Below are 27,878 nucleotides of genomic sequence, written 5' to 3' on the forward strand. Positions count from 1 at the left end.
TCAGGATTTTATGAGGATTCAGTGTTTTTTTTTTTTTTTTTTTTTTTTTAGGATTCAGTGTTTTAATACATATAACACATACTTTGCCATGCCGGTCACATAGTACTCATTCAAAAAATGTTAAATATCATTACTTTTATTGATTAAATTTTAATTTCAATGATTACTCTAAAAGTCCTTTTCAGAGTCTAAGTCTTTCTGTTTTTTTTTGGGGGGGGGTCTTTTTTTTTTTTTGTAGATTCCCTCCTATTTTATGCCTTTAATCATTTTACACATTCTCATTTTATACTCAATCACTTTGATTCTTTTTCTATGATTTCAAGGTCTGGATCTGTCCTGTGTCTTCTGTCTATTATCATCCATGGGGAGACCATGTGAATGAGAAGTTTGGGGAAGATAAAAGCCTCCTCTGTCATCACTCAGCCTGCCCCACCCCCTTCATTTCACCTCATTGCTCACAGATTGGAGCTGTTCTGCCCTGGGAGGAGAAAAAAGAACAAAGTAGTCTTGTGGCTCCCAGGAGAATTTTTTTCCATTAGAATAGACTAATGTAGTAATGATTTGGGAGGATGGGGGCACCAAACATGTTTCCTTTCATGTTCTCAGGGCCACCCTCTGCCAGGCCCTCCCTCTGTCCATTTCCTCCAAACATTCTGACTTGCATTCAATGAGGTGGGGGTCAAGGCCAACAAGAGCAGAGCTGGCTAGCTCCGTCTCAGAGGCCTCTCCCTCTCTGAGGTGGGTCTTCCTCCTTGAGCATTCCTCTGAGCTTATATTAGCTAGTTTGCTTTCAAGCATGATCCTTGGCAAAACCGAATTAAAAGAAATCTACCTTTGCATTTCCCCTATAATTTTCGCCCTGTTATAGAAAGCACAGTAATAACTGTCTAGTGTTAACTCTGAGTAAGGATAATTTTGTTAAATATTGCAATTGATGAAAACCCTCAGACCTGTTAGTGTACGATTCCAACAGCAAGGCTGTCTGGTTTGCAAATGCCCTGTGGTCCTTCACCCGTGTGCATCTGACCATACTCATGCTGTGGCCTTCAGCCAACAAGCGTCCATCCACCACGGAGTAAAAGATTTTCCAAGATCAGTAAAAACATGTGGTGCTCAGAGCAATTTTGTTCTACAAGGTTTATAAGTCTAGGCCCCCACCTAGGCTTTTTAGTCATAACAGACTTTCAGTGTAGGTTATTTCACCTCTGTTTTCAGTTTCAGAAAATAAGGAACCTGAGATTATATCACCTTATTGACAGAATAGACATTTTCCCCATCAGCCCTACCACCATGTCCTTGACCAGTCACCTAATACCTGTGAGATGTCTTCATCTCTGGAAATCAGATAAGAAAGCTTCTCACTCCGAGTTCAGTGTTTATCTTACAAGGTATCATCACTGGCTCTTGTCTTCTGGATGCACCCATGCCAGTCTTTACAGCCCTCTTGGGATTCCTTACAACTGCCAGCTAAGGCCTCTGGCTTCAGATATTTTCTGGCCAACCCTGGAATGAAATTATACTGGCTCTATTATTTTCTATTTTACACGCTTTCATAAGTTCAGATAAATAAACATTGGTGTCCACATCATGCAATAGAAATATGTGAGCCATAATGATGAGCCACATATGTAATTTTAAGTTTCTTAGCCACATTAAAAAAATAAAAAGAAACAGGTGAAATCAACTTGAATATATTTCACTTATCCCAATGTATCCATAATTTTATCATTTCAACATGTAATCACTATTAAAAACACTAGTAGATATTTTACAATCTCTTTTTCATTTTAAGTTTTCAAAATCTGGTGTCTATTTTGCCTTTCTAGAACATCTTTATTCAAAGTGTCTACATTTCAAATGTCTATAGCCATATATGGCCACCATCTTCGATAGCACAGACCCACCCACATACGTGCAATCCAGATATGAGAGGGAGATACAGTCCATAAGGTCATATCTCTGAATGAAACACATTTTGTTTGCTGATTTGCCATAGGAAATAAAACATGTTATCAAAATGACAAACTTGAATTAAAGAAAATAATTCAGCATGGATTTTGCCTAAAGATCTGTGCAACTTTTTCTCGAGAAAGTTAAGATAGTTGACCTTGGCTACAATGCTTAAAGCTGCACAAATTACTTTGTACATTTTTAGTTCTATTGCCTCATTATCAATATATGAATAAGTTGTGTACATGAAATGTTGGAAAAAAATTTTAAAAAGTGAACTTTTGGCAAAAGGTAAGGAGAACTATATTGGAAACCAACATGACTTTCATTTTAAAATATAAACTAAGTTATCACTACAACTGAGCCAGAGAAGAGGTTTAGTGTTCCTTTAAGCAAGTTACTTCTGAAACAATCTCTGTTTTTCTTACCTAAAAATGATGGTAGCATATCTACGCAGATAAAGTACTCAACACAATTCACAGCTCTTATAGTCTAGCTACAATTATTTTATTATTTTCATTAAAATCAGGAAGCAGATCATAGGACAGAGACATAGACATGTGGCCTAGGTACTGGAGATTCATTGACAAACAGTCTGCATGGTGGAGTTAGGTGGAGTTGGGGGTCTAGGGGAATAGGGGAGAGAAACAGCATCTCAGTAAACAAATGTATAAGCATAGATTGTGGTACCTGCTAGGAGAGAAAAGGATGTGGTGATGGGGAAGGATAATATTTACCTTAGCTAGAGGTCGTTGGGGAAAACTTTTCTGAGAAACAGCTCATAAGTTATAGCCTTACATGGAGACTAAGGAATGTGGTCCAGGCCAAGGCCTCTCAAGAGTGAAGAGAGGTAAGGTGCTTTTAATCTTATGGCTTCTGGGTTGTTAAAGAATAAAACCAAGACCAACAGAAGTTTTAGAAAAAGAAAAAGAAAATGCTAAGTTTATTTACTCACCATGATGGAATACATAGACTATTTTGCTAGAGGTGGGGCAAGGGATGGGAAGCAGGGAGGCAGGGTGCCCCAAAGGGAACAGGCTCATGGTGGTGGTGTTAATTAGGGATGGTAAATTGCTCCCTGGGTAAGGTGAAATAAGTCCACAGGACTGTATGTGGATGATCATCCTATAATTTTAATGTTTGCAGTTAACAAATTAACATTTTAACAAAAAGGAGACAATGTAGTGTATTTATGCTATTCACAAGACAGTTGTTGCATTAATAATGGATGAGTAATGAGTTCACACTGTAACTTGGTAATGGGCCCACATGTCAAGTGATGTGATGAAAATGTTCTTTCATTCTTGTTGATGTGTCTCTGTCATCCTCTCCTCAACCTCACTGGGACAGGTTTGAATTTGCCAAATGCGTTTGTGAGGCCCAGGGCAAGAAGGTAAGACTGGGCCAAGGAGCGCTTGTCCCAGCTGATACAGGTCCCAGGCCAGAGAGGGCTCCAAGCCAGGGAAGAATGAAAGGAGGTGAAGAGCTCCTTACTCATTAGGACTCACAGTACCAGCTTCCCCTCCTGGTAGGAGGGGCCTTCCCCATGTCGGGCCCCTTCCCAACCACCCCAACTGAAATCTGCATACTGATCAGCACCACAAGAAATTCCTTCCCTGGTACATTGTTGTCTGAGAAGCATGCCAGCCTTGGTAAAGACTCTGAAGGGCCCCAAGGTGCAGTGGGATGGCACTGGAGCATTCCTAAAGAACTGTAATGTTATCTCTATTCCAAAGATTTGTATTACTGGCACATGGAGAAGGTTGACTGTTCTCCTTGGAAACCCAGCCTATGTAAAGGAGAGGTGACAATGCAGGAAGGAAGTCTTGTTGGTACTTTTTCTTGGATTCTGTTGCCTTGGCAGTCAGAAAGAGAGGAATGGAAGAGAACCAGTCTAGATCAACATAGCAGTTGCTCAATCTGTCCTTGTTAATAGGTTCTGTGCAATTAATTTGATAATCACTTATGTGATGAGAGGAAAGTTAAAAATCCAGTCTGATGCCCTGTACATACACTACCAGGCTATCAAAAAATATTTCCATGTATCGTTGTAGGTGGTATATGTGTGGATGTGCCCATGTATGTGTAAATATACATTTAATGAGTATTTGATATTCTTGTATTTCGGTATTATTGGCATGAGATCATTGTTTTTAAAACAATGTAATTCTTGAAGCTATTTAAAACATAAGTGTGTAAAATCTTTTCTTTTTCTGACAGTAGTTTTGGGGTAAGTTAGGAATTTTCCAATTTCAATCTTTAAAATTGATGTTTGTTAACTAAATTGTATTTCCAAATTCGTTTCTTAGAGAAGTGATCCCAGTGTTTAAAAAGGAGTTCAAGGTTTCTAAATACCTTGGGAGTTTGTCATTATGTAGACAAAACAGTCAGGTCACTGGATTTTTTTTCCCACCAGGATATTTGTTGTTACATGAATTTCTCAAGGAAAAAGTTCTATGAATGGAAAGTTCAGAAATCTGCAATATTTGTCCTTGTCAAAGTAGGTCTGGAGAGACCCAAAACAACAAGGTTAACATTCACTTTCTTTGTTTAACTAGATGATAGGATAATTTTATTCTGTTTATTTATTTATGTATAATGGGAATGCTGAAGCGTTCACATACTGGCTTAAAAAAAGCTTCATGTATTGGACAAAATTTGGAAAAATTTCAAAAGTACCAAAAGAAACATAAAACTAGAAATTACCCATAGTCAAATTACCCATAGGTGATTATTGTTAACATTTTAGTCTGTTCTCTACCAGATTTTTTTTTTTATTCTACTCTTTTTGCCTAATGATGGACTGGTGAAAATGTTCTGAGTTATTAATTATTACAAGTATCTCTAAATATATACAGAGCATTTCATTGCAGGTTGGTACAATAACTTATTTAGGTAATATGCTTCGGTTGAATTTGGGGGGTATTTCCACTTGTTTAGACATAAAGCTACGATGGAACTCCTTGAAGATGAACATTTCCTAAAGTCATATTTTAAATCATTATGTATGCAGATACTTTATCAAATGTCTGGTTTTGTGCACTTCTGAATAAGACAGCAAGGTAGCATCATTCTTGATTAACAGTTATGTGTCTGAACCAAGAAAACTCATCAGATTAGTGGAGGAAGTAGATTTAGAATTGGGAGTTCTGGTTATTTGGGCTTTTGAGTAGGACTCTTTCTTACCAAAATGTCCCAGATGATAAAAAAAGGAGTATCAGATATCACTGTTATTATTTAAATAACTATTGGAGATAAGATTATTTTTAAAATGCTTTGGCTATTCAGAAAGAATGATTTCTAAAACTATTATCCTTTTACAGTCAAAACATCAATGCAATACTTTTATTTACTGAAGTAGTATTTCTCTCTGCCATCTCAAAAGAGTTGAACTCATTTCCCTGTTGCTTCCCCTGCTGATCTCCTGGAACACAGGTGTTCCATCTTATTCCTCTTTTTGGTTCCAGCTCTTGGCAGGACACTTGGGATTAGTGGTCCTCAATGAATGTTCATGGAATTGGACCAACATTTTATTCTAAACACTAAAACTAAAAAGGCAGTAAAGGATTAGGAGATTCTTGAATCCTGTGGCACAAGAATAAAAATGAAATGTTATTTTTCAGGTGAAATGTTGAGTGATTCACTCATTAATTCAGCTAGATGCTGAGAACAAAGGTAGATAAAACCCAACATGGTCCCTCCCACCTTTATGGAGAATGCCCCCAAATGTGGACCTTTGATAAGTACACAGACAATAACAATAAAATTAGATATGCTATCACAGGAAAAATGCAGAAAAGCAAAATTTGAGTGGAATTGAGAAGGAAGTATAAAGATTGGCTAAATGTACAGAACAACGAACATGTGGGCTTTATTGTGTAATAGCAATAAATTGTGTGACAACAATGGAGCCAGAAAGCAGTGAGATTTCAATGGCTTGAAAACAGCTTATCTTCAAAGGAAAGTACTTGGAAATGCTGGAATGATTGCAGAAAGCAGCATGTAGAGTTACTGGCGGTCTTCTCCCTGCTTCCAGCCTCCACCCCCGCTGGAGCTCTTATCAGCATTCGGTAAGCAGTGCCCCAGAGTTTACACACATGGACGAGGTTCTCCTTATTTTGCCATGTTAGGCAAAAGCAATCCTGCAATCCCTTCCAAAGAGCAGAAAACAAAAAACCAAAACCAAACGAAGAACAGTACTGTATCTGAAATCTCATGAGATGAGGATCCTATGGATTGGAAGCCAGACTACAAGTGCCAACACTCTCTCATGTCCACATCCTCTGGAGAAGACCACATGGTGGATTGATCAAGTACTGCATGTTCCTGTGGCTGGGCCCATGAAACCTTCAGGGATTCTATTAGTTGTGACCTACTCAGGCCTTTCAGAGATTGAGCATTCAGAGCCCACGTGACCCAAAAGAGTAGCATCCCCAGACCCCAAGGGAGCAGTAAGGGAGACAAACACATCTGAGGCGTCCTGCCATCCAAGAGAGATCTCGCAGGGCAACAGTAAGCCCCCCTCATCCTGTGTCAGAAGAAAATCACAATCGAGACAATGTGGGGCAAGTCACTTGAATTCCAAGACTTTCCATTGCCTCAATCATATAATGTGGTAGAGAAACCTTTCCCTCCTATCTCCCCAGAAGTCCTATAATTGAACACATTTTGCATTCTACAAATGCCAAGTAGTATTGAGACAGGAATGAGTTTCAATATCAGAAAAGCAATAGTCCAAATGTTTCTTATACTCATTTAATTCTCCTGTTATTTTGTGACTCAGTATCAACTTCCTGGAATGTATTAAGGAGTTTCTTATTTTCAAAAATATTATTCAGTGCATTCTTTGCTGCTGGTATTTTCTAATAACATTATTTGGAAACATCAGCAGAAATGGCATCCTCCCTGAGCACGGTCCCCATTACAAAATGAAGATCGTGTTTACCTTACACCACCCCATGTAAATACTAAAACTAAAACTCATCCAGTGATTTCATCACTTTTATGGTGACTTTCCAAATACCTCACCTAAAATACCTGTTAATTACAGAGATAATTCTGGGGAACATTTAGTAGTAAAACTCTGGTCCTTTCTTATCTTTCAAATATAGACTTTTTGGCATGGGTTTAAGAGAGACACCATGCAACCTGCTTTGGCTCACAGCCTCCCTCAGATTCCATTAATGTGTAATCGGCAGCCACAGGGTTGAAAGTGTAAATTCACTTGGTGCTCATTTATTGAACACCTCAAGTACAGTGCACAATGCTGAGGAAAGTCTCGGAATATCTTTTAAAGGATGGCTCCTTGGGAAGTTTGATAATGAAGCCGTTAGAACTAGTTATCAGACTAAGCAAAAATGTTTCTTTCTATGCCGATCTTTTTTTCCTAACAATAAAAGTAATATATGCCTGTTTGTGAAGATTCAAGATATATAGATAAGTACATTTTTAAAAGCACTCCTAGTCAAAGAACCCAGCAGTAGCCAGTGTCAATCTTTTGTTATATTTGTATAAAAATGAGATCATATGGTGTAAGGTATTTTGTATCCTGCTTTCTTGACATTATATTATTTTTTCACCTCATTATACATCATTTAAAAATGATTACATGGGCAGCCCGGGTGGCTCAGCGGTTTAGCGCCGCCTTCGGCCCAGGGCCTGATCCTGGAGATCCAGGGTCGAGTCCCACGTCAGGCTCCCTGCATGGAGCCTGCTTCTCCCTCTGCCTGTGTCTCTGCCCCTCTCTCTCTCTGTGTTTCGTCAATCAATAAATAAAATCTTTAATAAAATAAAAATGATTGCATACTATTCCATCATGTTTATATACAATGTTTAGGTTTATTTAACCTAAATTTTTGATATTATAAACAAAGCTATGATGAATTCTTGCCCATGCAACTTCTGTAATAGACTTATATAGTAAAAGTATTAATTAGATCGACTGCTATAGTATTTTTTTCTTTTTTTATACCACAAATTTTACTGGTCCAATGATAGACACAGGTTTAATAGTGGTAAGCAAAACAAGAAAACCAAATCAGGTCAAATTCTATCATGTAAATATAACTGGAGATAATATTTTGATATATATTCTATCATCTTTTTTTACTTAATCCAAAATATGATTTGGTGTGTGATGTGAGCCAAGGATCTAAATTTTTAAAATTTACCAAACTAGTCAATTTTCCCAACATTAGTTTTATAATAATCTACCCGTTCTGCCACTGACTTCTAATGATCTCATCTCTGCTCAAAAATCAACCAAAAGAATATCTTGAACAAAGCCAGGGTTTTCTTAGAACACAGAGCTGATGATGAGATGCATGGCTAATGCCCACAAATAAAATATGGGGTTACCAGTCATTTTCTTTGTTATAGACCTAGAGTCAGCATAGCATTAGATAGATTTAAAGAGTCCGGCCTCAATCAGTTCACCATTTCTCAGTGCCCCTTCATCCCTCACTCTTAACTCTACATTTGGAAGGCCGTAGGCTCAAAGACCCCCAGTAGTTATCACTGTAGGCCATCCCATTGGTTTTAGATCATTGCAGACATTTGGAGACCATGGGCCATTACAATCAATGTGCCTAAGAGCAATTTTTTCTTCTCTCGCAACCGCACTCCATCTATCCCATCTCTTCTTGCTTCTCTCACCCATTTTTATGACCTCCCAGCAGGTGACATTTGGGCCTAGAACCTCTTAGACTTTTTTCTAGGTTTTTTGAAGGCCAATCTGGTTAAATCATGCATCAAAATCCAGTTGATTTCCTTATGTCAAGTTGAGCAGTAACTTAATAAGCATTATCGTACAGTCTCAGTAGATTGTGTAATAGCTGCATTATAATATCAGAGGCAAAAATAGTTGCAGGAAAAAAACTGAATTGAAATAAAGAAAAGACCTTAATATCCATAAAGGGGGTAATGGAAGAAAATGTTGGAAATTTTGACCTACACCTATTGAAACAAAATACTACCTGGACCCCTCTGGAACCTCATCACACATATCACTCATGAACTTTTTTCACTTAATCAGGTTAGCACAGATGCAATGTGTTCAGTATTTTCTGACATAAAAACAGAAGACTGATAGCAATTACTCTTAACATCTACCCACTAACACACTGTAAATGATTTACTTGGGAATCTATTTCAGTGAAGTTCACCTTCAGAAAGTAGCAGTCAGAAAAGCCTCACAAAAGCCAGACTTGTTTTCACATGTGAAACTGCTGTGCTTTTTCATTTGGATAAATCACTGACTTGGTCTAAATAGAGTGGGCTCTTTGTTGTTGTTATTATAAGCTTTTCTTGGCCTAGAATTTTCCTGTTTATTCACTGTGAAGAAGAGCAGTGCTTTGTGTTTCTAACACTGGAGTGGCAGTTCCTAATTCTGTAGGCACATTGAAGGTGACGGTGTCCATCGGAACCACCACAATGAGCCACAACCAACAGGTGGTCTCCAGGGGTCTGCATGTGGGGTCTTCTGGAGATGTACAATTGAAGAAAGTTGTACATTAGAATAAAACTAAAGGCTTCTTAATTCCAATAATAGTTTCCCCCTGAACTCCTGAATCCATCATCTCTCACCATTTTTACTATCAGAACCCTTCTCCATGAGCAAAACTTTTTTACAGAGACAAACTTATTTGAGCAGGAAGTTAGAAAGTCCACCCTTATATAACTCCCTCCACCTAAGAACTCTCTGAGTGGCCCTAGCTAACTTGTTGAGCTTTGTTTTCCTTATTTGTAAGAAGGGGATAATAATAGGAACCTGTAGGTTCATCTAGATGATAATGATGAAATACGATAATATCTATAAATGTCTAGCACTGTGCCTGGCGTGTTAGGAGCTTAGTTAAGTATTGCTGATGGTTGATATTTGGCAATATTTGACCAAACCATCATCCAGGTTTTTATCTACTAGAACCCAGCAGCCAAAAGTCTTTCAGTTTACTTTCCAGGCTCTTGTTATTCAACTGGGAGATCAGTTGGGCTATTCATTTTTAAACACGGGATGCTGATGATATCACAAAGATTTGTCGTAACTTTTTATTTCAGTTTACCAACAGGAATAAACACAAATTAAATTAGAATGGTTCCTAATGGCACTGTATTCACTGACACTGGATTTTTTTTTTCTTGACACTGGATTTTTGAAAGATTCGACTTTTGAACCTATGTGAAGTCATTTCTGTGTAAATAGATTCTCAAGGGTTATGTGTTTCCAAAGGAAGTAGAGTGGTTCTGTTTGTTTGCTTGCTTGCTTTGCCATTTTTAAAAGATTTGCATGTACATATATAAACAGCTTGAATTGTTCTGCTTAAAATAAGCATTTGGGGCTGAAGGGCTCAGAATAACAGTGACCAGCATAAGAACGGGGTGAATCTGGGAGATTTCTGAGAAACTAATGGCCCAGGAACCTCTGAAATGTTCCAAGCAGAGACTGAGCAGAGTAGTATGTGGGAAGAGGAGAAACCCAACTCAGAAGGCTCGTTGGAATCCATTGACTTCAGACTTTTGATGGGGCCAGGTAGAAGATTGACTCCAACTTGGTGGTTATCAGACTTGGCCAGGAGGACCTAAACACAGAGGAGACAGTCTGTCCAAGGTCGATAGGCGGGTAGATGGAGACCAGGTCACACCAGAAAACAGTGCAGTGGACATCTGCTCTTTCTCCCTGACCTCTCTCCTGTCCCCCTCTGGTGGCAGTGTGTTGATTTTACTTGAGGGAACTAGCATCTCTTCATTGCCCAGGGCGTGGGCACATGACCGAAGCTGAGCCAGTACATGCCCTCCCCCAGGAATTTGGATCTTCAGCTGAAAATGCAAGGAGCTTATTCATCCTGACAGCAGGGCCCTGAAAAACTTTCCGTTAGTTTTTATACCTTGATCCTCACAACGGCCCTGAGGCTGGTCTTTTCTGAGGCCTGTTTATTTAACTTGTCTTCAACTTCTGTGTACGGCCTCATGTCATTCCAACAAATTCCTCTTTTATCATTGAGTTAGCCTAAATAATTTCTGTTGCTTGCCACCAAAGAACCCTGGCAAGGATTCAGGAATCCAGACAACAGTCTGGCCAGCAGAATTGGTGGGTCAGCACCCTTCTCCTCTAGCCAAGAAGCCTCTTATGTTAACATGTGAGGAGAGAGTTACCCTCAGGAGCAGCAGATTCGGGCCGGCAGGTGCACATGGGTGAACTCCTGCTAGGAAACCCAGCTGGCAGTTACCCAAGATGGACCAGGGGAATGTGAGAACTGACGTGCTGGTTAATCATTGCCTCTCACCAAATTATGAGGCACTTTCTGCCGTGAAAGTCTCTCATATGAGTGCCAGCCCAGGTAAAATCAATATCCATCAATCTATAACAGAAATGGTAACTGTGGGGGTACCTGGGTGGCTCAGTGGTTGAGCATCTGCCTTTGGCTCAACTCATGATCCTGGGGTCCTGGGATCGAGTCCCACATCGGGCTCCCTGCATGGAGCCTGCTTCTCCCTCTGCCTAAGTCTCTGCCTCTCTCTCTATGTCATGAATAAACAAAATCTTAAAAAAAAAAAAAAAAAAGAAAGAAATGGCAACTATGGAAAAATATCTCTTCCCAAAAGATAGGACTTGGATTAACTACTTGACTTACACCTTCATCGAGGTCACCTCGTTTGCAAGCTTGGTTGCAGCCCTCTGATTGCTATTCTGAGCCTCCAGAGAATTTACAGTCCTTGCCTTTTGTACCAGTAAGGATCTAGTCGAAATGTTTGCTGCACTCTATCTTTTCATTTCAACATTCATTTCTAAGTCTGTTGTCATAAAATATGTCTTTTCACTTGGTGAGGCCTGCCTTTTCTTCACCAGCAATATTTGTGGGGTTTTTTTTAGCTCTAAATGATTTAACTTGAACACATTTAAAGTCCGTCACAGAACCAAACAAACCACATAAAGCATTTTAAGTATATGTTTTTTAAAAAATCCTGTTTTTTTTTTTTCACTGTTCACATTTTGGAAAAATTCTCTATAAACTGGTGTACACATTCCTGACCCTTACTTTGCAAAGCTGCCTCACTGAACTTTTGACATTAGGTTGACTTTGTTTTTTAGAAGTGGATCCAGTCAACCAAATTGTAAAAAATAAAGAGCTGCTGGCCAAGTGCAAGGTTTAGTTGATTATTGATGAAATGAAGAATGGGTAGCTTGAGGTGATTTGCCACAAGGCTTTCAGTGATTTCCCTCTGGTAGTACATGGTGCTGTTAGTAAACAAAGATCACATAAAATCTCCATGTGGACTGGTTGACTTCTAGCTGTCGAGAGAAAAAACAGTCCTACAAAGTTGTGTTTGCTCTTGTATATATGGCAAATCAGTCATTACTACTGGAAGAGCAATATAAACGTAAGTTTAAGGTTTCGTGTTCAAAAAAAAAAAAGATTTCATGTTCATCTTCAAATATTAAAGAGATAAATTTCATTTCCTGTGTCACACAGTGCACCAGGTTGCCCCCGTCCCCATCATCATATTATGTTTCCATCTTTTATACATATTTAACCCTTTTGAGACCAGAGGGTGAGGCCCTGCTCCATGGGTCCTCACAGAAAGGGTGAATATTCCATCAATGGACAGGGAAGAAGTAAAAAGAGAAGTGCAAGTTGGAAGGAAAAGCCTTAGACCAGTTCTCAAGCTTTAGACTGTGTAACAGTCCTTTGTAGAGCTTATTTTTAAATGCAGAGTTCCTGACACAATCCTCATGGTGTGGCCTGGGAATCTACTCATCACACCACAGATGATTCTGGTATAAGAGATCCTTCAAGCTCTCTTGTAGAAACACTGCCTCAGACTGATGGGAGAGAGGGGGTGCCTGCCTCTCTGGGGGCCTGGAGCCCAGACCTCTGAGCCCCTGAAAGAGTTCCCAGAGTTAAACAAGTCAGCCTCTCCTGGGCAGGGAGGGCTCCAGTAAAATAGGAATGGACTGTACATTGTAAATCACTGTGGCTAGTTGCCTGTTTGTTACTCCTGTGGTAAAGATTTGGGGAGGAGAGAGAAGGAAATATTTGGTATGATTTTTGCCATATGTTCAAGCCTCTTCTGTATCTCCATAATCCTGCTGTTGTTAGAATTGACTGCAATCAGGCATATGACATAGTAATAAGTCAAACAATATTGGCTCTTTCGATGGTGAAGTTGGTTGATGATGATTGTCCAACGGTGATGACTGTGATGACACCATGGTCTCTCCAGCCCTACTAGATATTAAGGGCAGAATATGGTATCAACCCCTCTCCCTCAAGGCTGGTTGTTTAGGTTGGTATCAATGCTTCTATTCTCCTTGCTAGCACAGTGGCAGCTCACAGTGAGAGACCTCCCAAGGAGAATTTGACTTTGACTCCAAAACAAACTACAGAGTCAAGCCACTTCTTCTTCCTCTCTATCGACGTAGGATGATCTTGAATTGAGTTTTATTAAGGGAGCAAGCAGGCTCCCCTATTAGTAGATTTTGATATGATTGGTATCCCATGGGAGGAATGGAGACCATCCATTTTTGAGAGATATTCTATAATTTGAAATGTCCTTGTTTGAGGACACGAGTGAAGAATATGAAAGGTTCTCTTCCTAATTCTTTTTCACAAGTCAGCTTTGAGAATTGTATTAACATTTACCTTACAGATTCACTTTGCCACAAATTTATGTTAATTATTTGGTTGTGTTTTAGACAATGTGAAATAGATACGCATCTATGTTACACGTTGTATAACAATTACTCTATTGTGTGAAGGGCCAAGAAAAATACAATTAATTTAATTGGAAACAAAAGCTAGTGTTTGGTCATCAGTGTCATTCCTAAATAAAACAGATGCATTTTAGGAAAGGCTCCAGGAAATCATATATTCAAAAATCCAACTGTATTGTTAAATTAACTCCTATCTTCAAAGGAATTTTGAATGCATCAAGAAATAAGCATTTACAAATCAGACCTATATTTAGTATGGACTGTATCTTTAACACACTTGGCAGGAAAATTAAATAATATATCAATACCAGCAATCTAGAGCCAAAATGTGAAAATTCAGTTCTTGACGATATCATACTTTTAGGTGCTGGTTAATAGGACAGAAAATTCCACCTGGAGCAACTAAGTTAGAATCTCCTTGTAACAACTCCTCTCATTGAAGATCTTCTCACTTATTAGATATTACCCAGATATTTGCAGTATGCATGGCCAAACTGTAGGTACCTGGCAATGCATTTCTTCTATCTTGTAATCAAGATGCCTTAATGTCTTTAAAAGTTCAGAATGCCGTAGTCAGGATAACAGAGTAATTCTCCATCTTCTTCATGAACCAGGGATCCCAGCAACCATTCAGATATTGAGTTTCCAAGTTGCCAAATGGGTTTTTATGTAAACTGAGAAAATTGGAGGAAGGATGGGAGAGAATTTGGGGGAATGATGGCAATCACACCACGTAACTGGGATGAGACTGGTGAATCTGGCAGCGCTTTTGCAGAAATGGGCTTTGTTTTTTTTTATAATAAATTTATTTGTTATTGGTGTTCAATTTACCAACATACAGAATAACACCCAGTGCTCATCCCGTCAAGTGCCCCCCTCAGTGCCTGTCACCCATTCACCCCCACCCCCCGCCCTCCTCCCCTTCCACAACCCCTAGTTCATTTCCCAGAGTTAGGAGTCTTTATGTTCTGTCTCCCTTTCTGATATTTCCCACACATTTCTTCTCCCTTCCCTTATATTCCCTTTCACTATTATTTATATTCCCCAAATGAATGAGACCATATAATGTTTGTCCTTCTCCGATTGACTTACTTCACTCAGCATAATACCCTCCAGTTCCATCAGTAATGGGCTTTGAATGGTATGGCCATGCCAAGGAGAAAATATGGCAGCAGGGAACTGCTGTGTATACCAGCTCCCTGCAGGGAGCCCGATGCGGGACTCCATCCCAGGACCCCGGGATCATGACCTGAACCAAAGGCAGATGTTCAACCACAGAGCCACCCACGTGCCCCAGGGAACAGAGATTCTCCTGATGTCTCAAGAAACAAGTTTTTTTGTAGGTATACACACCTATCAATAAGAGAAATAGGAATCTAAATCTTGAGGCAGGTCTCATAGAAAGTGGAAGTTACTGTAGGAATATGCAAGTTTAGTGACAAGTTATCCCATTGTCCCTTCAACAGCAGGAATTATAGCAACTCCATACCCATTTCTGTTTCTGTCATTGCTGCTCCAGATAACCAACCACCTCCTCCTCTACCTTGTGTGTGTCCTCTCTCATGGTTTCTGTCATTCACACCTTCTACCAGGGTGGCTCCCCTCTGTCTTCTCTCTGTTGGTCTGGGTTCCCCTCCCACTACCAAGCACCCAATTCCCCACTCCAGAGAGAATCTTAATGGTCCAGCTAATCATACCATCTTTGCCTAGCTTTGGGGTCAGGGCATAGCACAGGACAATAGACTCAGCTGTGCCCAAGGATTCAGTCCATAGTAAACTCTCAAACAACAATCCCTATCATTTTACTTTCATGGGGTCTTAATGAGAACAGTGTCCCCAAATTACTTCTTTTTAAAAACTAAAGTAAATATTTAACAAAGCCAGAGGTTATCTGATTGTTCTGCTCTAATAGAGAAGTATTTTAAGCCCAAATCTAGCAACTTTTCTTTATAGGAATCCTGGCTCCTTTCTCACTGAGTGGTTAAGGGACTTTATTTATTTTTCTTAAATCACTGTCAGGACTAACATGGGAATTTTTTTAGTACCTGGAGTTAAAAAGTGATAACTCTTTGGACATAGTATCCTTTCTCTAGGAGATTTTCAGTCCCAATTCTGTTCATAAGCAGATATTTAACTCAGAAAAAAAGGATCCCAAATAGCCTTTTCAAAGCTCAGCGATCCATTGTGAGACATTGGCTTAACACAAAATACTTTTACATAACCCAAGCCACCAAGAGGGATATCCGGTCGGCTATTTTTAAAGCCCTCTCCCCCACACCATCTCACGTAACAGAGTTACACCAGTTTGCTTAGAAAATTGGCACAGGTTCTGCAATTCATGAAATGAAAACCCAAATGAAATGTTTATAACTTCTTTCAAACCGGAACCTTTTTCACTTAGTGTGCTACAATACCAAAAAAATAATAACAACTTTCAGGATTAGATACATATATGTGTATGCGCAATATAGTTTTTTGCATCGATATGTATACATATGGTATGATGCATTGGGTTTACTATATGAATATTTTTCTAATTAATTTATTCAACAAGTATTTAGAGAACTTTTATTGTGGGCCAGGGGCTGTGTGACAGGTGGGGGCCTGAGAGTGAGGAAGGTAGGCCTGGCTTCTCAGAGCTTCCAGTCTAGTAAGAGCTGGGAGTTGCAGTGTCATACAATAGACAAGGTGGTGGTAGAGAACACTTGCCAGAGAGGCACATAGAGAAACACAGAGAAGGCCTCCCCAAGAAAGTGATATCCATACTGAGACCTGGAAGGTGAAGAAAAGCCAACCAGGAAGGAATGACAAGAAGAGCAGAAAGAAACCAAGTATCCATTACATTCAGTAAATTTTTCTTTGCATCTTAACTGATGTTCACTGTTGTAAATGAGTTGAAATATTCACCAAACCAGGATATTTTGGAATAAATTTTCATCTTTTACTACAAGATGCATGCAAGTCTCTGTAAAGCTAAAAGCATACTCAATGCTTCTCCCTTGCTGCTGCCCTATCCACCTCCTTAACTCCGTTCTCCTTCCTCTTCCTCTATCTCTCCACATCCAGGCACATTGGCCCTCTTTCTGGCCCTCCGTCCAGCATGGACTGTTCTCTCTACTAAAAAATTCTTCTCTCCCATCCTCCCTGGTTAATTAAAAATAAAAAGTGTGATGATTTTCAATTAAAAAAGTAATGTGTGCTTAATGAAAGAAAATGTGCTAAATTCTGAAAATTTGAAAGGAAAAAGTCAATCATAGTTTCTCTGCTTTAAGACAATATCATTAATGTTTTTACTATTTTCCACTAGCATTTTCATTATATGTAGGATATTTTAAAAATATATGTAAAGATATTGTGTATATGATTCTGTGGTCTTTTTTTTCTTATAAAAATAGACTCTTTAAATAATAGTATGTGGTCTTGAGAACATGTTTTAACGTTCAGCCTTCCTTGGCTGCTTCTTTCTTAGTGGACACTCAGGACATTTCACATTTTTTATTACTGTAAATGATGCTGCTATAATCATATTTGTATATGGCATTCTGCTTCTGATTTACGATTCTGCTTCTGTAGAAGTTCCTAGAAGTGGAAATGCTATGTCAAGGGATGTGAATGTTTAAGATTCATGATATATACAAAAGACCCATTTTTTTTTATTTTGTTATGGAAAAAAAAAGTGAGAAAGCAGGAGATACAATCAGTTTTATGAAAGTGTTTTGAAAAACAGTCCACAAAATCACTCTGCATCAGCACTATAATAAGTGTTGAATGGTTCTATCCAAGAAGCATTTATGGAGCACCCTGGTGGCCAGGCCCATATCAAGGATTCAAAAGCAAAGTGTGCCAACGGGGCTGCAATAGATTGCAGTGACTCAGCAAAACACAGTTATCAGATTTCAAAGTCGGCCTAATAACTCATCTTGGAGACAGATGTGACTAAAATTTTACACCCTTGGCTTCAACTTCAAGAAATTTCTGTGTAATCCTAACAGAAATTGACTGTGAAATCTCACATAACTTTCAACGGAAACCACTTTCTTATTTTGGTAATTGGAAAGGCTAAAAATAAAGATTTTTTCATAATTCATTTCTGAAACACTAGGAATAGTAAGAACCTAGAATAATGCTAATGCTCCTACAAGGCACAAAGACATTGGAATAAGTTTGATCATTTCTTCTAGGGCAGTGCCCTTATCAGAAACTGGGTAATGAAGGATGCCTGGGTGGCTCAGTGGTTGAGCGTCTGCCTTTGGCCCAGGGCGTGATCCTAGGGTCCCAGAATCAAGTCCCACATCAGGCTCCATGCATGGGGCCTGCTTCTCTCTGCCTATATCTCTGCCTCTCTCTGTGTGTGTCTCTTGTGAATAAATAAATAAAATCTTTTTTAAAAAAAATAGGTAATGAGAGTCATGGAGAGTTAAAAAAAATCATTGAAGGAAATTTTTATTTGCTTAAGTTTCTCTATGTATCATTTCTTCATTCTGAAACACACCATTTAGAAGAAAGAATTAGTTTGCTCTAAATTCAAGTACTGATTTTAATTTCTTTGGTGATAGGATGAAAAGCAAGACATAAGAGTATAAATACTAACTTAGATTATACGATTCAGATGCAAAATGTGTTGACTCCCATTATTTCAGGTCCTGACAACCTAAGTCCTCCTGAAGAGCTTGTCAAAACCTAGTTATGGGATTATAAAGAAGGCTAAGTTTGTGTCTGATTGTAATCTTGCCCTCTATCATTTTGTTGACTATCTTCATGTGTGTGTGTGCTGTTCTGAAAGGTTGATGATTTAGTCACCTTTGACTTGCTCATTTCATTTTCTCCGGGACCTAACAAGGGAGTAAGGATAAGCACCAACACCAAATTTGAATTTTTTTCATCCCTTCTTGCTACATATATCTCAGCTTATTGTGGGGATGAAATGATGTAGCAGATATGAATGTACCCCTCTTGTCTTGGGGTGGATATCAGAATTGTGAAGCTTTCAAAACTAGCAGTAGTTGTCACTGGAGAGAGACTGAGTGACGGTCCTCTTCTGTGACCCAAACCCTCAATCTCTGAAAGTGTCCCTTTTTCTGGGACTTAGCTGTGTGTGTGTGTATGGAAGGGTCAGGGATTGAAGTGGCCTGGAAGAAGAGAAGGCAGATGTGTCCTCTCTGTGGGTGAGAGTGAAGAGTGAGTAAAGGATCTCTGATAAATCAAGTTGACCACAATAAGGAAGAGTTTAGAGCAATGTTGCTTAACCTTCCTATAACCTTTTTAGCTATTTATACAGCTAAAACTATAAGAACAGTTTTGTTTTGTGGTTTACTTTCCATCTTATCTTGGACCACTGCTATTATAAAATATGATGAAAATGAATTATAAGAAAGTAGAATAAGAAAGATATTAAATATAAGCCCAAACATTTTGTTTTAGATTCAACCGGCATATTTAGCTCTGTCAAATTACTCCAAACTTTCTAAATCATTACTGTCAAGTTCTGTATTTATTTAATTATGAGCAGGTTAAGAAACTGCTTTGACCCATGTTTTAAATTACACTGGTTTAGAGGGCCTGAATAATGCAATTAATTATTAACCTGATATGCAAACTATCTCCTGAATACAAAAATACATCTTTTCCAGTTCTCATAAAAAAATTATAAAAATAGACCATAATTTACGACAAAGAAAAGCTGGTGGAATCCCACAAACTCTACAAATAATCAAAACCTACTCACCATGCAATAGAATTATAAACAAACATCAACAAAAAGCCTACTTGTATATTTTGAATCTTTCTTCTAAATGACTCTTAGCTTAAGAAGGAAGTCAAGATCATAATGGCACGACAGTTAAATAAATTTTGATAATAAGATGAGGAAAAAAATCCTATAGGATGTATCCAAATGTCCTCTGAGGACAATGAATAGCTATTTGTGTCAGTCGGTATCCCAACAAGATACGTGCGGCACATTCAAAACCAGATAATTTGAGCAGAGTTTATTTATGGATAGACTGTTTACAAAAGTGAGGTCCAGGAAAACTATTAGAGATAGTATGCAGCCAAACTATTTCCACCTCTGCTTCCTTTCCTGGAACTCAGGAATACAGTGGTACTGAGCTGGCCACTAAATGGAGGGGTGCAGGAAATACAGATACTGACCCAGGAGCTCAAGGCAACTCGGCAGTAAGGGAGCCAGGACAATGAAGACCCTGACCTCATCCACCTCCCCCTCCCTCCATCTCTGTCCCAACACCTGACATCTCAGGAACCCCTTCTGGTGGAACCTGGGCTGTAGACCTCATAGTCAGCCTCCCAGGACAGGGAGCAGGCTGGAAGGAGGTCCCGGAGTTACAGACCAGAGCTGTAAATCACATTCTTAACAAAATAAAGAAGACAAATGTAGTAAGCCATCAACTCAAAAAGTTTCTTTGAAAATGCAAAGATGCAGAATTAAGTCAGAAGGAAAAAACAGCTAAAAACATAAAAGTGTCAATGAAAATAGAAAAAACTGTAAATTCATAAATACAGTAGATAGGTCTTTGGCAAATGTTGAAGTAGAAAAATGTGAGCTCATCTAATAAAAAAAACAGAAACATTATTGATATACAAAATAAGAATGTGGAAATAACAACACACACAAGTGAAAGTAAAAATAGTTTGAATGTTCTGTGCTGATTTGAAACATAGATGACCTGGAGTGATTTTTCAATTTGAATATATATTATCAAAATTAAGAGAATTTTATAAGAGAGTTATTAGAATTATTAAAAGAATGATTAAGAGAGTTAATAGAATAAGCCAATAATCTTGGAAGAAATAATAAGGTTCTCTAATAATTATCCTCTAAGGAAACTCTTACCTCAAAGTTGTCACAAGTGTAATTTTTCTCCATTTCAAGAAATAGTTAAGCTTTGCTATTAAATGGTTCCAGGACAGAAAGCAAAACCAGTGTCCTAACTCCTTGTTTCCATTTTTGTTGTTTTACAAATCACCATGAATCAATTCAAAACTTGAGCAAGATATCGCAGAAAAAAATAACAGGAGTATTAATCCTGTAAGTGCCCTGATGAAAATGTCCTGAATAAAACATTGGCAAAATAAAATGAAGTAATAAAATAAAAACAGTACAGTGTATTAAAAAAATAATAAAACGCCAAGAACAAGTCCTATCAAAGTGTCTGCCTTCAGCTCAGGTCATGATCAGATGTCCTGGGATCGAGTCCCGCATCCGGCTCCCTGCTCAGCAGGGAGTGTGCTTGTCTCTCTTCCCTGCTCATGCTCTCTCTCTCAAATAAATAAATAAATAAAGCCTTTAGAGAAAAATAAATTGCCCATGCTTATAGGTCAAAAACGAAAAACAACTTTTCCCTATAGGTACTAGAAAGCATTTGAAAAACTTCCAGTCACTTCTTCATTTCTCTCTCTCTCTCTCTCTCTCTCTCTCTCATACACACACACACACACACACACACACACACACACAACCTGGAAGAGTAGATATAAGTGGATCATATAGCTAACACGTATTATGCCTGCCTACTGTATGCCAGGCATGGCGGTAAGCATTCCATATGTGTTCATAGAATGTCCCTATACTCCCATGAGGGAGGTTACAATTATTCTATTTTACTAATGAGGAAACGACAGAGACAAGTGAAGTCATGAGAGTGGTGAATGGTAAAGCTGGCCTGTTAGCCTGGCATTCTGGCTCTAGAACCCTGGGTGTGACCATTCCATTATATTGTCTTCTCCATGTACTTTGTATGTATGAAAGTACTTTTTATGCCCAGGTGAAGAACTGTCAAAATGCCAAATATCTTGGAAATAGCTCCTTTTTCAAAAGAAAGAAAGAAAAATATAAAGAAAAGAAAGAAAGAAAGAAAGAAGAAAGAAAGAAAGAAAGAAAGAAAGAAAGAAAAAGAAAGAAAGAAAGGAAAGAAAGAAAGAAAAGAAAGAAAGAAAAAGAAAGGAGAAAGAATAGCATCTGTTTCCCTCTTACCTGTGTGTTACTGAGACCCAGCTTGTTGGCTTGTCTTTCTAAAGATTTTTGCATTTTTCTCTTGGTCAGAATAGATTTGATTCAGTTCTTAGCTATCTATGTGGGTCATCTTCTGTAAGTGATAGCGGGGGCAGCTATCTTTATTTTATAACCCCTGATGGCATTGAAACCAAAGTCTGGAACTGAGATGTTTGTTTCCTGAATCAAGGTTTAATCAAGCAAACTTGGATTTGTGAATGGCCATCAGTCTGATTAGAAGTAGGTGTTTAACCTCAAACATTGTTTTTTTTTTAAATTATCACAATGCTTGTCTAAAAATTTAACTATAGTGTATCATTGGACCTACAGGGGATCATGCTAAGTGAAATAAGTCAAACAGAGAAAGGCAAATACCATATGATTTCACTTATGTGTGGAATTTAAAAACAAAACAAACAGAAACAGACATAAATACGGAGAATTGGTTATTGCCAATGAGGAGGGCAGGTGGCAGGATGGGTGAAACAGGTGAAAGGGATAAAAAGGTAAAAATTTCCAGTTATAAAATAAATCATAGGAAAGAAAAGTACAGTATCAGAAATACAGTCCGTAATATTGTAATACCTTTGTAAGGCGAGGATGGTAACTAGACTTATCACAGTGAGCATTTCATAATGGATGTAATTGTTGAATCACTGTGCTGTACACCTGAAAGTAATATATTACATGCCAACTACAATTAAAGATTTTTTAAAGAAATAAATGGAAAATAGTCTATAAAAACAGAAATATATATATAATGTATCATTTATGAAGAACATGAACTGTTATGTCAGCTAAGTACTGTTTCAAATGAGCTAAGGAGAATTGAATATTGTTACACATTATTTGTTTTTTTCACATTATTTGTTATTTAAATGAAGCACATGAAACATAGGCATCATTTTTTTGAGACAAATAATTTTTTCTTTCCTTCTTTCTTTCCTTTTTTCTTCCTTCCTTCCTTCCTTCCTTCCTTCCTTCCTCTTTCTTTCTTTCTTTCTTTCTTTCTTTCTTTCTTTCTTTCTTTCTTTCTCTCTCTCTCTCTCTCTCTTTCTGTTTCTTTTCCTTCTTTCAAAAATGTATTCACTTAACAAAAACTCCAGGCCATGTGCTAGTGCTGGGGATAGAAGAGGAGCGGGCTCAAGAAATTCCCATCACAAAGAAAAAAAAAAAAAAGAAAAGAAAAGAAAAAAGAAAAAAGAAAAAAAATTCCCATCACAATGATAGATTAGGAAATTTTCCAAAGTACTTCCAAAACTGCTATAGTGAGGTAAACATTAAAAGTTAGGAGAGAAGAGCTCTGGAATCCTAACTAAGGTCAGGTTCTTACTGGGACGAAGAGGGAGAGGGAGAAAGAGATGTGTGGAGAAGGAAGAGGAGAGAAATTTCATATTTATGAGAGTCCCCCCCCTCTTTTTTTTCCATGTTAGAAGCATTTCAATTTTATATTGAAGACAATGTAGGGGTTTAAGCAGGGAATCATCATAGATTTACATTCTAGAGACAGTATGAAGGGTGGCTGGAAGGAAAATTGACTGAAAATCATAGGAATTGGATCCTACTACATCCAAGGAATCAAAACAAGGGCCTGGGACTTAGTACCCCACTCGTCCTATCATCCCTTCATTGCATGCAGGCTGGCCCACCAGGGGGCTATGACTTTGGACAAATGACTTTGCTCTCTGAAAATTTAGGCATGTTCACAGAAGATCCAAAATAGTGCTCACCACGCTTGAAAATAAAATGACTAAGGGCACCTGGGTGGCTCAGTGGGTGAGTGTCTGCCTTTGGCTCAGGGTGTGATCCTGGGGTCCTGGGATGGAGTCCTGCATTGGGCTCCTCACAGGGAACCTGCTTCTCCCTCTGCTTGTGTCTCTGCCTCCCTCTCTGTGCTCTCATGAATAAATAAATAAAAATCTTATTAAAAAATAAGATAACTAAACTGAGGGGCTATTTTAATATTTTCCTTGTATATAAAAGTTTTTTCTCTATTCGTTGGTTTGTTTCACACTGGAGAGTACCAGTTGTTTTTACTCTTAGCTAAGAACAAAGTGGAGAAAAATGAGTTAAGGAATAAGAATTCAGGCTCAGCACAGAGAAGCACATTACCAGTGAGTGAAGACCAGTCAGCATGGCAATGGGGCATCTCAAAATAAACATCTTGAGATGTTTATCACAAGAAAAATTCCATGTTCCTCTGGAGGACTTACCTTGGTAATTGCAAACTCAATATTTTTATAATTAGGTTAGTTACTAATTTCCTTGTCTATCTCGCCCACCACCACCTCCATTCTGTTGTTTCGATCACTGATAGAAGTTGGAAATTTTTGCCTGTGGAAATTTCTACCCCTGGCACACCATCAGTTGAGGAAAAAAAATCAAGTATTTTAGAGATTTAAATATAACCAGATAATCAATGCCCTGTTGTATTTCATTTTGGTTCAGCCTACAACTATGACTGGATCAAAACAGATCTAAAGGATTTATGTCTAATCTGAAGCATTCCAAAGAGATTGATTTGAAACTTCCCTAAAGTCTCTGAAAGTACTCAGCTGGAGAAATGGCTCAGGGTCAGGCTTAATCCTCCGCTTCAGTGTTCCTGAATTGTTGCCCACAACCCAGGAAAACAATCCCTGGCATCAGAATCACCTGGGGGAACTTAAATATGCAAATTCCTGGGCCCAGCCCAGATTCACTGAATCAGAATGAGGACTAGCTGTAGGGAGCAGAAGTTCAGAAGGCCTTGTACTTTTGCCTTGTTCCCTGGGTATTTCGTATGCACATAAAAATGTAAAAAAAAAAAAAAATCTAGTATGAAAGATGGGTCATGCCCTCAATGATTTTTAGAATAGATAAATTGAAACAAGTACTTCCATTTTTTTGTGTTTTTTTTAAGATTTTATTTATTTGGGTGGGGGTTGGGGGTGACTGGGTGATGGGCACTGAGGGGGCATTTGATGGGATGAACACTGGGTGTTATGCTATATGTTGGCAAATTGAACTCCAATAAAAAAATAAAAATAAAAAATAAAATAAAAAAGATTTTATTTATTTATTTGAGAGAGAGAGCATAGGTGAGTGGGGCAGGGAGGAGCAGAAGAAGAGGGAGAAGCAGACTTCCTGCTGAGCAGGGAACCTGATGCAAGGCTGGATCCCAGGACTCTGGGATCATGACCTGAGCTGAAGACAGCTGCTTAACCAACTGAGCCACCCAGGCACCCCGAAGTGAGGGCTTATCTTACATATTATATATTAATTAATTAATTACATCGCATCTTTATGCACAGCCTTCAAGGCACCCTATTTTATAGGCATAGCAGAGTTTGACCTTGTCATAGAATGCTGGAAGTAGAAGGTGCTAGTTGAGGTGGCTTAGACCAGTGTAAGGAGGCTGAAGATCAAGAGGAGTGAAGCCTTTTCCAGAAGCACATGAATAAATGCTGGCAGAGCCCGACTGTGGGCTCAGTCCTCCCACCCTACCATCTTAAGACATTTCTTTTTGTGATTTGGATAGTCATGGGAAGAGAAAGAGCAGACACAATTTTCTATCTTTACCTAGTGTATGTATGCATGTGTAATTTTAAGCAGGAGCTGTTTTTTTTTTTTTTTCTTGTCTTTAATGTAAAGCTACTTTCCATTAGGATATGGGATTTAAGCATTTACAAAGTCTTCCCTGGGTGCCAGCAGTCCCAGGCACCTTCCCTTCCTCCATTGTCTCAGCACCAGTTCCACATAGGGTTGCAACCGGTGATTGTTCTCTCCTTGATTCTCATCTCTTCCATTCTACATCTGTGGCTCGTTGGAGGCTGGTCCCCAATGGGATTTTTTTCATGGTTCCAAGCAAAGCCATGGCACACCATAGGTGCTTAAAGAATGCATGTAGATTTAATAGTTACCCATTTTCAGAAAATAAGAAAGACGATGGTGGATGTTTCTAATATACACAGGTGCTAGGACTTACAAAACTCCCCACACTCACAAAACCACTGATAGCGGGCCCTTTGGTGGGGGAGATGAGGAAAGTCTTTTGCCCTATCCCCTAAGGTTTCATGCCAGAGGCTTGTGATTTAAACTGACAAAAGATAAATTAACAGAAAAATAGCATACAACTATTATGTGATGGTAATATTTTTACATGCACAGGGACCCCACAGAAGTGAAAAATCTAAGGAAATGTTTAGACTTGGGGCTTACATACTATTTTAACAAAAGGCAATAAATTGGGATGCCTGGGTGGCTCAGCAGATGAGCATCTGCCTTCAGCCCAAGGTGTGATCTCAGGGTCCTGGGACTGAGTCCCACATCAGGCTCCCCAGAGGGAGCCTGCTTTTCCCTCTGCCTATGTCTCTGCCTCTCTCGGTGTGTTCTCATGAATAAATAAATAAATAAATAAATAAATAATCTATTTTTTAAAAAGGCAATAAATTATAGAAAAGTTACTGACGGGGAAAAGGGGTTAGGCTTCTAGGCGTGGTAAATATGTGCGGGAAGCTAATGGTAGGCAAGAGTTACTCATTAAGGGTTATTTATGCAGACTCACCTCAATAATGTCTCTGTTGCTGGTGGTTGAGGGTTCTCCTCTTCATGGTATGGAGTTGGGGAGAAGACCTTTATAAGGGAAATACATAGGTTGCTTTGAGGCAGATCAAGGGAGGGCAGAGAGCACATCCTATACCCTCTATCTCTTTTGTTCTCAGTTGCCTTCACCTCAAAATAACCCTTCTACCAAAGTGGGTTATTTGGAAATGGCATATTCTGATCTCTTTCAGCAACATAAAGAGAGCTAAAATGTCATATGGTCTAGATTGTTAGTTCTAGAAACCTGTGCACACCCCAAAAGCAGGGTTCTCTAAGAAAACTAAAAGAACATCTTATTTCTCTGTGTGTTGCACTTGTAAACTTGTTTCTATCATCAGCTGCATGATGTCCATTCACAATCATGGCTATGGCTTCAGTTTCCTACTGCAAAAGTAGCATGTCAGCTTATTTTTCACTTGGGTTTTGTTTGTTTTTTTTTTGTTGGTTTTTTTTTTTTTTTTTTGCATTTTTTTTCTAAAATTCTATTATGGAAATTTTCAACCTTGCAGGAAATGTAAAGAATTTTCCCCTTACATTTACTTAAACTTAGGTTAGGAATTGTATTTTTCACATTTAATTGTAATGTAAAAATCATGAAACGTCTTACTTGTTTTTCAAAATGGTGTTGCTTGAACAAATGCATTTTTTAAAGTTGATTTGAGATGTTATCTTGATAAATCTGTATTCTAGAGCTAAATAGCCCAAGTGAGTCACCCAGGTACCCCTCTCTTGGTTCTTTCTTTTGGGATTATGTCCTGCATTGAGCTCCATGCTCACCAGAGAGTCTGCTTGAGATTCATCCTCTCCCTCTGCCCCTCCCCCTGCTCATACACTCTCTCTGTCTCTAAAATAAATAAATCTTAAGAAAATAGAAGAAGGAACCGAGAGAATAAAAGTTGAATAAATTTGACTTAGTATCTGTGTAAAGACCAAGGGAATATTTTCTGTGGAAAAAAAAAATCTTCCTATTTACAAGGTCATGAATAGTTTTAAGACATGAAACATTTCCGCTGAGAAGGAATAAAAAAAAAAATTCCTTGTTGGTAAAATGTTAACAGTAGTATAATAGGAGCAACATAGTTGAGTAGGATCAGAAAACACAATCAAAAATAAGATAAAAGAAAGAATGAAGTAAGAAAAAGGAATGAAAAGAAAGAGAAAGGAAGGAAGGAAGAAAACCCAACATATTTTAGGTTGAAAAGCAAATAGTCACATCCCAGACTCACATTGTAGTTGGGGCTGTCCTCTCAGTGGTTTCAGTTGAAATCTGAAGGCACAAAAAGAAGAATGGAAGCAGAGTATTAGTTTCCAGTTGACCTTGATTTCAATAGGCTGTGAAATCCAAGGTGTGGGGTCCTGTGTTTAAAGAAACAAATAGTTCATTCTCAAAACTGAGAAATACCTGATGTTACTACAGGCACCAGTGAGAAACAACTGTAGAATAGAAAGGATTCTAAATGGAACAAGAGATTTAAAACCATTGATGAGAGGCAAGCATTCCAGTTGGATATAGTTCTCCAATTGAAATGAACGACTCCTGTCTATTGGAAACAGATAACCAGGCTCAATTTGTCCAGAGCACCATCTAACCCCAAATGAGACATTGCTCTAGTTGGCCATTACTTGTTT

General features: G+C 38.5%; 1 protein-coding gene and 1 long non-coding RNA gene across 3 annotated transcripts in view; one reads left to right on the top strand and one right to left on the bottom strand.

Annotated features, from left to right (window-relative positions):
- The window catches only part of COL4A3 (collagen type IV alpha 3 chain), a 130,559-nt gene that overhangs the window by 5,794 nt on the left and 96,887 nt on the right, over positions 1-27,878 (top strand). The window lies entirely within an intron of this gene.
- Positions 217-27,869, bottom strand: LOC140616507 (uncharacterized). 2 transcript variants are annotated; one of them, XR_012016981.1, is made up of 4 exons: positions 27,652-27,869; positions 27,476-27,516; positions 26,212-26,279; positions 217-1,503 (listed from the first exon to the last, which is right to left on the bottom strand). It is a non-coding gene; the product is annotated as an uncharacterized lncRNA (long non-coding RNA). The 2 variants fall into 2 exon arrangements; XR_012016980.1 differs by lacking the exon at positions 217-1,503 and adding an exon at positions 9,983-10,526.

This window comes from Canis lupus, chromosome 24 (genome assembly GCF_048164855.1).
Source record: "Canis lupus baileyi chromosome 24, mCanLup2.hap1, whole genome shotgun sequence".
Lineage (NCBI taxonomy): Eukaryota > Metazoa > Chordata > Mammalia > Carnivora > Canidae > Canis > Canis lupus.